The sequence below is a fragment of the Equus asinus genome, chromosome 20, assembly GCF_041296235.1.
Source record: "Equus asinus isolate D_3611 breed Donkey chromosome 20, EquAss-T2T_v2, whole genome shotgun sequence".
Lineage (NCBI taxonomy): Eukaryota > Metazoa > Chordata > Mammalia > Perissodactyla > Equidae > Equus > Equus asinus.
In genome coordinates, this window is record NC_091809.1 from 90,305,262 (window position 1) to 90,318,300 (window position 13,039).

The 13,039-nt window shown below is 44.8% G+C and overlaps 2 protein-coding genes across 25 annotated transcripts in view; one reads left to right on the forward strand and one right to left on the reverse strand.

The window, feature by feature from the left end:
• DCHS1 (dachsous cadherin-related 1) overlaps positions 1-4,184 on the reverse strand; it is a 35,726-nt gene extending 31,542 nt beyond the window's left edge. Inside the window, exon 1 of the mRNA XM_070490936.1 lies at positions 3,914-4,184. The gene's annotated coding sequence lies outside the window, so the exon portion shown is untranslated. The remainder of the gene's footprint in view (positions 1-3,913) is intronic.
• Positions 1-13,039, forward strand: part of LOC123278917 (olfactory receptor 2AG2-like) — a 410,069-nt gene that overhangs the window by 7,525 nt on the left and 389,505 nt on the right. The window lies entirely within an intron of this gene.

The window sequence follows — 13,039 nt, forward strand, 5'->3', positions numbered from 1 at the left end:
AGGAAATGAATGAGATGGATCACCCGGGGGGATGTATACAGTGAGACGATAAGAAGGTCCAAGCCAGAACCCCAAGATGAATAATATGCAACCTTGGAACAGTAACAGTAGGGGCCACCCAAAAGAGCCCCCAAAGCAGACTGAGAAGGAACAGTCAGGAGCAGCTCTGGGAGAGAGATGCATGTATGCCACCATAATGTAATCATCTGTTTATCTGCCTGTCTCCTCTACTGAGGTTTAAACTTCTTGAGGGTAGGAAGAGTGTTTTCTATCATAGTGCGTATTCCCATCAACTAGCAACGTGGTTGGCACATGAGAGCTTTAATTGTTGACAGCTATAACAAGAGAGCTGTTAATCGTTGATAGAGTAAAATGGTGGCTCAGAAGCCATAAGACAAGAATGATTCAAAGACAAAAGAATGGCCAACAATGTCAGACCTTACCAAGAGGTCAAGCAGTTGAGGATTTTTGAAAGAGTCCCTAGATCTGGTAGGTGAGAGGTCACTTTCTCTTAGGGAGAGCAGTTACATTGGAGGGGCAGGAAGTGGGAACAGCTCCATGCAGAAGATCCTTTCACAAAATGTGTCAGTGAAGCAAAGTGATACAGTCTCTTAGCTAATCGGGTATTACAGGGTTAAGGAAGATAGGAGAGACTGGAGGCTCTTCATGTGCTCGCAGGAGAAATGGGTATAGATGGAGAAGCTAGAGACACGGACAGACATGGAATAATTAGTTGAGTGAGGTCCCCATGGAAGAAGGAGGGGATGGGATCCACAACACAGGTGGAAGAGGGGTCTTACATAGAAGACACACCTCTTCGTTATTATAAGACAGAAGGAGAAAAGATTGAGGAGGTTGCAGATGAAATTTGAGGGAGGAGGCAGAAAGCTGAGAGAATTCAAACCGGATGGTCTCAATTTTCTTTGAGTGAATAGGCCAGGTTGTCTATTCTTGCCTCCTCCCTCTTCCTCATCCTCCACATCCATTCTGTCACTAAGCCTTGCTGACCCCACTGCCTAGAGAACTCTTGAAACGATCTAGTTCCTCCCTTTCTACTCCCACTACTCCAGTTCAGGCCAGTGTTATCCCCTCCTGGGTTTCTGCAACAGCCAACTATCCTCCTTCTTCTTTTTTAAAAGATTTTATTTTTCCTTTTTTTCCCCAAAGCCCCCTGGTACATAGTTGTATATTTTTAGTTGTGGGTCCTTCTAGTTGTGGCATGTGGGACGCCACCTCAGCATGGCTTAATGAGTGGTACAATGTCTGTGCCCAGGATCCGAACCGGGGAAACCCTGAGCCGCCAAAGCAGAGCACGTGAACTTAACCACTTGGCCATGGGGCCGGCCCCATCCTCCTTCTTTTCAGACTCCTCTCTACAGTCTCTCCACTGCTGTCAGGGTGGTACTTCTAAAACAGATCTGATAATGTCACACCACAGCTTCAAATGATTTGGTGACTTTCCATTACTCATGGGTTAAATTTTTTGGTATGACCTACCAGAACTAGGTGATCTAATTAACCCTCTATCTACCTCTCCTAGACTCTCTCACTTTTCTTCATATCATGGTATTAGTGCCAGGCTCAGTGGATTGCTTTATCTGTCAAACACACAATACTTTCTTGCATGTGGGCTTTTCCATGCTGCTTCCTTGGCTTGGAATATTCTCCACCCACCCCACCTCACCTCCACCTCTCCTTTGCTTGGTCAACTTCCTACTTATCCATCAAGCTTAAGCTTAAATGTCACTTTCTCCAGAAGGCTGCTTCTGACTTCATGCTATATGCTGTCATGTTATAGCACTCACCCTAAAGCCTGTAAGCTCCATAAAAGTAAGGACCATGTCCATTTTGTTCACCCTTGTGATGCCAGCACCTACCACAATGCCTGGCACAGAGCCGGTGCTTAACATGTGTTTGCTGAGTGAATGAACCAGCAGACTGACTAATTAATCTACTGAAAATAATGGGGTGAGGGATGTGAGGTTAAGGGGTGTGAAGAAAATAGAAAAAATTTCATCTATTTATTTATAGAGGGCCCACTTGAGGGTGGAATTTATAGAAGCATAAATTTATAGAAGCATCACTTGGTGTGGTTGGGAAATCATTCCAGCAAGGTTGAGACTGCGGGATGGGGAAGCTCAGGAACAACGGAACAAAGAGTGGCCAAGGAGTGGTTGAAGGATGGTTCTGGGTGCATAAACTGGAAGGAGAGCACAAAGCCAGAAGGGGCAGATTAGGAGAAAGCAAAGAGGTTAAGGGCAAGATGTCATTATGAGGTTGAAGAGTAAGTGAAATGGGAGCCAAGGCATCCGACAACTAGAAAGACATAGGAAGCAGTGGGCAGAGAGGGCAATGCAGGAGTTTAGAAGTTTAGAGATGGACCAGTACTACAGAGTGGTCCTGGGAGGGGAGAAGGTACCAGGAGCTAATGAGCTCAAGAAAATATAAGGCTGGGGTGTTGGAGGGACCCTTAGAATCATGGCAGGATACAGGGTGAGGGGAAGACTGATCCACATCCCCAAGTTTTCAGGGAACAAGAGAGTAAGCCTGGGAAGTCTGTGGATGAAAAGGAGTAATGGTGTGAACATCCTAAGTTAATGGGAGTTTCTTGAGCAGTTGGGACAGCTCACCCTGTGGTGTGTGCATGTCACCTAAAAGTGCATCTCCTATGGGTTGTACAAGTGGGTATGTGGTAAGGGCAGTTGCAACACAGCCTGCTGTTAGTGTCAGGTCTCAGGGACACCTGCTTGTATAGGCAGCTCTAATGAAGTACAACCTAGATGAGTTGGCTGTGACATTGTTTCCAATGGATGTGTATTGCTGTGACAGTGTCTCTGGAAAGATGCTAGCAGTAACAGTGTCCCCCATGGTATGTGTTGGCCTCAACAATGATCCTGTAGGAGTGTGTTGGCTGCACCATTTCTGCCGTGGGTGTGTGTTGTCCTGAGAGCATCTTCTAAAGGTGTGTGTTGGCTCTGACAGTGCTTTCTGGGGGTGTGTCATCGCTGTGAAGGCGTCTCTTGTCCATGTGTGTTGCCTGGTACTGTGTCCCCCGTGGGTTAAGTAGGGCTATGACTGTGTCCCCTGTGGGTATTGGAGAAGTTGACATAAGCAACAATATTTTTCTGGCCTATGACCCAGTGGCTGCTGGCCCAGCCCACGCCACACTGAGTTCATTGTGCTTCTAGACCTCCTTCTCCCCACCCCCTCCACGTGGGACCAGGCCGACAGTGACCTCTCTCCAAGCCCCACACAGGATTCTGACTAGGTATGCTGAGCACACACTCAGAACAGCAGTCTAGGTGACCCACCTCCACTTCAGGCTTCCCCTGACTCTCCTCTGCTTCTCTTTATTTCTCCCCCTGCAGTTTCTTTGTCTCTGTCTCAGTTTGTCTGTCACACACCCATCCTCCACATTCTGACACATGGCTCCCACAGAGGCGGGCAAAACACACACACACTCCCTCACACACACACACTCCCTCACAGGGACTCGCTCACCATGACACACACTCATTCTGACCCACACACTCTCGGAGTGACACGCACATACACACACGGCCAGACAGATACACACGGAAACACAACCTCCCAGTGACACGCACTGACTCACACTCATCCGATGCACTCACACTCGGGGTAACACACACACGCCCTGCCCGCACCCCGCACCCCAGGCACTCTCACGCCGCCACACAACCCGACTCGATGACACAAGCACACAAAGACCCCCAGGCCCTGCCCCCACGCTCGTGTTCACGCTCGCCCTCGTCCCGCAGGCCCAGGCCCCCCCTCCCCCATTGTCTCCGGCTCAGAACAAAGCCCCCGGCTCCACCGCCGCTGCCGCCGCCCGGGAGAGGCCGGCGGACCCGGCAGGCGCGGCCGGACGAGCCGGGCGGCCGCGGGCACTGACCTCCGCGCGGCGCGGGCTCCCTCGCCCGTTCCTGGGGCGCCGTCCGGCCGCGGTCAGCCCCCCGGGCAGCGCCCGCCCGCGCGGGGCCTGGAGCCGCGCATCGTCCGCCGCCGCCGTCTCCGGGCCAGCGATCAGATCCAGGCAGCCGGCCGTCGGTCCGCGCGCCCCTGGCCGTCGGTCGGTCCGTCCGCCGCCGTCACCGCCGCCGGGGCGCCGCCTCCTCCACAGCCTCCCCGCGGAGGATGCGAGATTCGCCGCCCCGGCCCCTCGACCCCTCCCCTCCCCTCCCCTCCCCTCCCCCGCCCTCCGCGCGGTAACCCGAGCCCCCGCCCCTCCGCCCGCGGAGCCCCCGCCCCCGCCCCCACGCTCTCGCCGCGGCGCCCCCACCGCCCGTCCGCCGTCCCTCCGCCCCTCGACTTCCCGGCCCAAGTCCCCGGCGCCGGATCCAGCTCTAGCGACCCGCCGTCCCGGTTCTCCTCTCTTCTCCCAGTCCCTGCGCCCCGACCCTTCTTCCCATCCCGTCTCTACATCCTCTCTCCTCCGGCCCTTTCCTTCTCGTCCTCCTCGTCCATCTTCTTTCCCACTCTCTATTCCCCCGTCGTCACCTTTTCTGCCTCACTGTCCTCTTCTCCCTCTCGTCCCTTCTCCCTCCCAACCCTTTTTTCTCCCTCTCCTCTCTCTTTCTCCCCATCCCCTCTTCTCACCCCTTCTCCCATCCTTTTCTTTCCATCCCCTTCTCCTTGATCCTGTCTCCCCAACCTCTTCTGCACATCAGATTCTCCCATCTCCTTTCCCAACCCTTCTCCCTTCCCTGTCGCCGCATCCACTCTCCCCATCTCTCCTCCTCACCTCTTTCTCCTCAACTTGTCTGTCACCTCCTCGTCATCCCTTTTCCTCCCACCTTTGCCCCATTCCCGTCTGTCTTCCGTCTTTTCCCCGTGCTCCTCTTCCCCATCCTCTTCTTCGGCTTACTCTCTCCATCCCCTCCTCCTAGTCACTTCTGTTTATCCCATGCTCTTTCTGCCTTTTCCCTTCCTCATCACCTAGTTCTCTTTCCCTCATTTCCACTTTCATCCTAAATTTGAAGCTAGAGATTGGAGGGTATTGGAACGAAGAGATTTGTGGATGGTGGTCTAATTCAGGGTATACTCCCCAGAAAAGGAAAGAGACTGGGCAGGGAGGTGGGAATTGAGGAGCCAGTGGGGGAGAGAAAATGGAGAGAAGTGAAAACAGACAGGTGGAGAATATTAAAAAGTTTTGACCCCTCCTCTTTTGTCTTTTCTTACGACTGTGAGTAGGCTTTGAGTCCAAAGGTATTCTGGACTTGAGATGTGTACAAATGGTACAAAGAAATCGCGAACTTCTGGGGAGAGAGAACAAAGTTTCAGTTAAATCAGGCGGAAGTGTGATTTTGAAAGAAGTGAAGGAGAGGCTGAGTCCTTGATAACACCAGGTTTCTGGCTTGGGCAGCTGGGTAGATGGTGGTGACTTTCACTGTGCTGGACAAAAGGAGCCAGAGCAGCTTTCAAGGGATTGATATAGAAAGATGATGACTTTCCATTTGGGCTGCTGACTTTGAAGTGCCTGTTGGGTAGGTAGGTCTGCAGCCTAGAAGAGTGGTCTGGGATGGACATAAATATTTGGGAGTCATCTGCAAATACCGTATAAGTTTGAATATAGAGTGAGGTTTTTGCTTTCTTGTTTTTCCAAAATCATCCCTCAGGAAAGAGGGAGTAACCTGATATTTGAGTCCTTACAGAGTCTCTCATATTACAGGGTTTGCTCTCATTTACTTTATTTTGAACAACAAACCACTGGATAGGGCAGTATGGTATGGTGACTAAGCTTGTGGACTCTGGAACTAGGCTGCTTGGCTTGGGGTCCAGAGTCTGCCATTTACAAGCTGTGTGGCTTTTGGAATGTTGCTTAACCTATCTCTGCCTCAGTTTTCTCATCTATAAAGTGGGGCTAAGGATTAAATTATTTAATATATGTAAAGTACCATGTACCTGGCACATAGTAAGTGCTCAATAAATGCTAACTATTTTCACTGTTTTGGCAAGACCCATTAACTTGAAATGTCCTCAACAATGCTATTTTGGATGCTTGTATAGTTCACTTGCCACAGAATCCATAGTCAAAGAAATTTAACACAGCTTTGGTAACTATTCCTGTAGTATGACCTCACAACTGCATGTGTTGGATGTCTCTAAATATGCTTTTTAAAGATAGCTTTAAAAAGTAATACAGTAGTACTTGGGAGGGGCTTCTGGGATGCTGGAAATGTTCTATTTCTTGACCTGAGTTATATGGGTGTTACACTTTGTGACAATTCATTGAACCTAATACTATGATTTCTGCCTTCTTCTGTATGAATGTTACACTTCAGTAAAGAAATTAACAATTAAAAAATTATTTTAAAAAGGCAGTACATTAAGTGATTTTTAGAGGTCACAAATACACTCTTGCAGGATGCATGCCAAAAACCAACTGCCCGAGTGTGATGCAAATGGGATAAACTTTCCAATGACTGCATCATATGTGGATTCAAATTGCACTGTGTCCTCTCCCAAACTCTTTGCTTAGACTGAAGAGAAGAAGGTCATCTGTTTTGGAAAATGTGTAAGATGGCTGAAAAAGTGACTCTAATAATGAGAAAGACTCTGCTTTGGAGGATGAATGTTAAGAGTGTGCATAAAGTTGTTTAGTGAATTATGAGAATGGAAAGAAAACAATATTTATAAATCAATATTTTATATGATGTATTAATTTAAATATATGTATAATAAAGACCATTAACTAATAGAAGTAGACTTTTGATTGTTTCATGCTCATCTCTAAAGGTATATATTTTCAGGTTGGTCAAAAAGGTTTTTGGATTTTTCTCATTGGAAATTGCCTTAGGTTTGGGTTACCTTATATGGTAAATGTGACAAATGGTAAGTGAAGCTATAGGAGTGAATAAGATTGCTCAGGGACAGGGCCGGCCCAGTGGTGCAGTGGTTAAGTGCACATGTTCTGCTTCGGCAGCCCAGGGTTCGCTGGTTCGGATCCTGGGTGCGGACATGACACTGCTTGGCAAGCCATGCTGTGGTAGGCGTCGCACGTATAAAGTAGAGGAAGATGGGTACAGATGTTAGCTCAGGGCCAGTCCTCCTCAGAAAAAAGAGGAGGATTGGCAGCAGTTAGCTTAGGGCTAATCTTCCTCAAAAAAAAAAAAAAAAGATTGCTCAGGGACAGCATGTATATTTTGGGAAGAGAAGGGGGACTAGAACAAACCCTGAGAAGCTCCAGGTTGAGGAGAGAAGGAGCAGCCTTCAAAGAAAAATGAGGAGTAGCCAGAGAGGGAGGAGAAATAAAGGGAGGCAAGTGGTGCCACTGACGCTAGGCGAAAGGCCAGCAAAGAAGCCACAACGGAGAGAGTGATCATCAGGGTTGACATGAAACAGAAGAGGCCAGGGAGTTAAGGACCGAAAGGTATCCATTGGAGTGGGCCAAAGGGAGGCCACCGCTGACCTTGGTGACAACAGGGTAGGTGGAGTGGTAGGGTGGAAACTGGTTGGCGCTCAGTAAAACAATGAGTGAGCAGTTAGGAACTGAAGACTTGGAGTACAGCCTACTCTTCAAAGAGGCTTGACTGCAGGGAAGGAGAGAAATCTATAGCTAGAGAAGGGGACAGGTGTTTTATGGGGCTAGAGTTTTTCCTATAAGAGAACCTAAATGCATTTTTTTGCTTTTTTTCATTTGTTGAAGACACATGTAAGTGTCCATTATGTGTCAGCTTTATACTTAAGATACATAGTTAAGATAGGACTAAGGAGCTCACAGTGAGCTATGAAGACAAATCTGCGCATTGGCACCACGAAGTATAATGATAGAGGAAAACATGGGATTGTGGGCATAGAGGGGATTCCTAATCCAACCCTGGGTTGGGACATCAGCAAATGGTGTCAGAAAGATGACACTGGAACCAGATCTTGAAGGATGAGGTAAAACAGTAGTGACAGTGTGGAAGAGTGAAAACTTAATGGCATGTGAAAGAAACCTAACTGAATTTAGCTTAGGAAAGGAGGGTAGATTTATTGGCCCAGGTTACCAAACCTGGGAGAAGACTGGCAAATACAACAGAAACTCAAATACCATCAAGACTTTTTCTGTGTATCTAGTTTCTGTTTTTCCTTTTATTCTGCTTCATTTTCTGCTACTGATTTTTTAAAAATTTTATTTTTGAGTAATTTTAGATTTATAGAAAAGTTGCAAAGATAGTACTGAGTTCCCATATACTGTTTACCCAGTTTCCTCTGATGAGAATATCTTAAATAATTATGATACATTTGTCAAAAATGAGAGGTTAACATTGGTACATCACTATTAACTAAGCTCTGGACTTTGTTCTGATTTCACCAGTGTTTTCACTAATGTCCTTATCCTGGATTCAGTGCAAAATACCACATTGCATTTAGTCTTCATGTTTAGTTAGTCTCCTCTGGTCTGTGACAGTTTTCTTTGTCTTTCCTTGTTTTTTCATGACCTTAACAGTTTTGAAGAATCCTGGCCAGGTATTTTGTTGAATGTCCCTCAATTTGGGTTTCTCTGATGTTCCCCTTATGATTAGACTGGGAAGAAGAAGGGCCACAGAGATGAAATGCTCTTCTCATCACATCATATCAGGGGGTACATACCAACATGAATTGTCACTGGTGATGTTTACTTTGATCACTCAGTTACGGTTGTATACATCAGGTCTGTCCACTATAAAGCTACGTTTTTTTTCTCTTTCCATATTCCGTTCTTTGGAAGTGAGTCACTAAGTCCCATACTCAGTGAAGGGGAGATTAAGCTCTACCTCCTGGAGGGTGGAACATGTGATATATGTTATAATATGTAGTGTATTATTTGGAATTCTTCTGTTTGGAAGATTTGTCTCTTCTCCCTCCTGACATTTGACTCATGTGCCCATCCAGATCAATCTTGGGAGCAGAAGGCAACATCACTTAAGAAGATGGCAGCTCCCGTTCACACTGATTGTTAAAAATGCTTTGGCATAGGGGCCAGCCCAGTGCTGCAGCGGTTAAGTGCACACATTCTACTTTGGCAGCCCAAGGTTGGCTAGTTCAGATTCCGGGTGCAGACATGGCACTGGTTGACAAACCACAGTGTGGTAGGCATCCCACATATAAAGTAGAGGAAGATGGGCATAGATTTTAGCTCAGGGCCAGCCTTCCTCAGCAAAAAGAGCAGGATTGGTGGCAGATGTTAGTTCAGGGGTAATCTTCCTCAAAAAAAAAAAAAAAGCTTTGGCATAAACTTGCCCTTTTACCCAGGGCATGCTTTGGTCCTTTCTTCTGTTAAGTGACCTCTCATTTAACCTTCAGATCTCAGCTGAAGCATCACTTCCTCACAGACATCTTCCCTGACCTCTCTAAGTCAAATCTCCATATGATGGGTTATCATAGTGCCTGGTACTTCTCCTTTGTGGCAGTTATCACTTCTCCTTTGTGGCAGTGCAAGTTTCTGGTGTGTGAATATTTGATTAAATGTCTATATACTGCACTAAACAGAAAACTGGTTTGTTCACTCTTGTAGCACATATATGCTGTGCCTGCACATAGGTAATGTTCAATCAGTATTTGTTAAGTGAATGACTGGCATGAAGGGGGTTGCTATTTCAGAATTAAGAAAGGATGTTAGTGAGACAAGAGTATCAAGGACCACTACTCAGTGAGTGCAGTAAGGAAAGAAAGAAAGAATAGGTAACAGGAGAGTGGGAGGAGGAATGGGAAGGGGAAGGACTGAGGAACAGTTGCATGGAAGAAAGCAGCAGGACCATGTTTTAATACTGCTGATATGGAGCTAATGGAGAGGCAATGGCTTAGTGGAACAAGGTCCCAGAGGAGAGAAAAGGAACTGAAGAATTAACCATGACTACAAAAAGGAATTGGTCTTTAACAGAAGAGAGATACCTCCTCCTTCAAGACTGAAAGGGAAGATGAGTGAGGATGCAGATAAGTGCATGTGTAAGGGTATGATGGCAGTGTGGGAGGAAGGTGGACAGGACAGCAATTTGAGGCCATCATACCTGATGATCTCATTCTCTCTGGAGAGGAGTTGGGATTTTGTGAAAAATGGGACAAGAGGGAGACTATATGTTAGGGATCTTGAGGAAAATGTTAAAGGAGTAGAGACACTGTTAAGAGGAATGATGGCTAGTAGCTTTATAGGCCTAAAGGACCAGGGAGTTGAGGATACCAGCCGAGAACAAAGGATATAGGCACAGTTACACTGAAGTCCTTGATGAAAAAGAGGGGAGATTCATTTCATGACAACACTGAGGACAGTAGAGGCTTGTATAACAAGATGGTATGATTATCAAAGGTTAGGGGGTTGTGAAAAAGTAGTTGTCTGTGTTTGGGCCTTGAGGAGCCCCAAGAGTAGAGACTCCTTCCCTCTCCTCCCCAGACATGTGAAAGAATGTGCAGATGTGAAGTACTTAAGGAAAGCCAGCTCTCTTACATAGGAAGTGGAAGCTCAGAGGTATATAGAGAGCCTGAGAATTTAGAGGTTTGTCACCATGAAATGGAGGTTTCAGAACAAGTAAGATTGGGAAGTGGGTCCATGATGGGAAGGGCTAAAAGGCAAGGAAGCAGCGGACGGGCGAATTAACTAGGGGTAAGGAAGAAGAGATCAGTGTGGGGATGACCAAATGGGAAAGAAGAGATGACCCAAAGGGCCTGCCTTGTGAAGAATGATGCTGAATGACAGGATGGGAGGCTGATGAGTCTCAGTGGCTCTGTTCCTCATTTGTTTCTTCTTAGTGCAGGAAGAGGCTCTGGGTAGCATCAGTGCTTGGTTTCAGACTGCTCCAAGCCTTAGTGCCCCACCCCCTCTCTTCAAATGCTCATGAGAAGCCACAGTCATTAGAGTTCTTTGGTAGAGCCCAGCCCTGGAGAAAGTGAGCAGGAGTATTAAAAAATAGCCAGAGTCCAGCACTGTTTGGATTGGGATCTTCCAAGAGCAAGTATGTTTTCCAGGCTCTGAAGGACTTCAACTCCCTGTAGAGGCTCTAGGAAAGAAAAAATGAAACTCCTGATTCTCTCCCAAAGAGCAAGAGCCAGACAAAGCAGAAGGGGATGGGATCTAGAACACAGGTGGAGGGATTCAATGTGGAGAAGAGGAAGGACTCCTGTCCTCTGGGATGGGAAGTAAGGAAAGCCAGTTCTCTGAATTTCAATTCACAGAACAATCAGTTTGCTGAATTTACCAATTCTGTCAATTTACCAAAATTCTGTTTCTTTTAATTACATGTAAAGTTTACAACAGTCTGCATGGTTGGGCGAATTTTAACTACTTTTGAAGATTTCTACAAAGTATCAGTTGACTAATTTGGAGTTTAGTTTAGCTTAGTTTTAGTTTTAACTTATTTGCAGCTGTTTCACTGAAGTCATTTTCCGTGGCTGGCCAAAGTTCAGTGTATTCTAAGTTTTTCCTTACTTTGAATCTATGACTTTTGGGAATGAGAATTTCTTGTGTATTTTGCTCTACAAGGATTGTGCAATGACTCAAATGTCAAAAATCTTATAAACAATCATGGGGGAGGGGTATTGTCTCTTCCAAAATATTTTTAATCCAAAAACTTGCCTTTTTATTAACTTTTTTTGGGTGTATTTGTAATTTTAATTGATATGTAGATATTGGACTGAAATATAGCCATATTATATTTCCACACTGGTTGGTAACTGTTATTAATACTTCCTACTTTCTAATAAGTGATAAAATTGATTTTATAAATTTTATTATAAACTCATTACTTCAAGATAATTGTTCTAAGATATCGTGATGACCATTGATAAATGGGCCTCCTGCCATTGTGACATCTAAGAAATATTTGTAGAATTTCTGCCAGGTCCATTCATATCATAATAGGAAGACTGTACTTTAGGAAAATCTCTGCTTATCCTTATTCTTAATTATGTAGTTGTTACTACTTCTAAATAGCTAAGTTTTTACTTTAGTTTTATTTTTTATTTAAATAATTATTTTATTAAGATACAATTTATATACTATAAAGTTCCTCCTTTCAAAGTATACAGTTCACAGTGGTTTTTGGTATATTCATGGAGTTGTTGTATCCATCACCACAATCAAATTTCAGAATATTTTCATTGCCCCAAAAGAAACCACGTACCCATTAGCAGTTACTCCCCATTCCCTCCTCTGCACAGCCCCTGGCAAACAATAATCTACTTTTTGTCTCTATGGATTTGCCTATTCTAGATATTTCATATAAATAAAATCATACAATATTTGGCCTTTTGTGTCTGGCTTCTTTCACTTAGCATGTTTTAGAGGTTCATCTATGTTGTAACATATATCAGTATTACATTTCTTTTTATAGTTGAATAATATTCCATTGTATGGATATATCACATTTTGTTTATTCACTCATTAGTTGATGGACATTTGGATTTTTTCCACTTTTTGGCTATAATGAATAATGCTACTGTGAACATGTGTATACAAGTTTTTGTATGGACGTATCTTTTCAATTCTTTTGGATATATACCTAGGAGTAGAATTGCTGGTATGGTACATATTGTAAACCACGTTTACCGTGTTGAGGAAATATTGCCAAAGTTTTCTACAGCACCTGCACCGTTTTACATTTTGACCAATTTCTCTACATCTTCGTCAACAATTGTTATTGTTCCTCTTTTTTATTATAATCATCTTAGTGGGTGTAAAGTGCTATCTTGTGGTTTTGATTTGCCTTTCGCTGATGACTAAGGATGTTCAGCATATTTTTATATGCTTATTGGCCATTTATATGTTTTCTCTCCTGGCTTCTTTCAAGATTTTCTCTTTGTCTTTCATTTCCTGTGATTTGAATGTTTTCTATAGTTTGAATATTCTGTAGTTTTCTACACCTAGGTGTAGATTTTTTTCAGTATTTATCCTGCTTGGTGTTCTCTGAGCTTTCTGGTTCTGTGCTTTGGTGTCCACCATTAATTTCAGAAATTCTCAGCCATTATTACTTCAAATATTTCTTCTGCTCCTTTCTCTCTTTCTTCTCCTCTGGTATTCCCATTACACATATTTTGTTATTGTCCCACAGTTCTTGTTATTTTT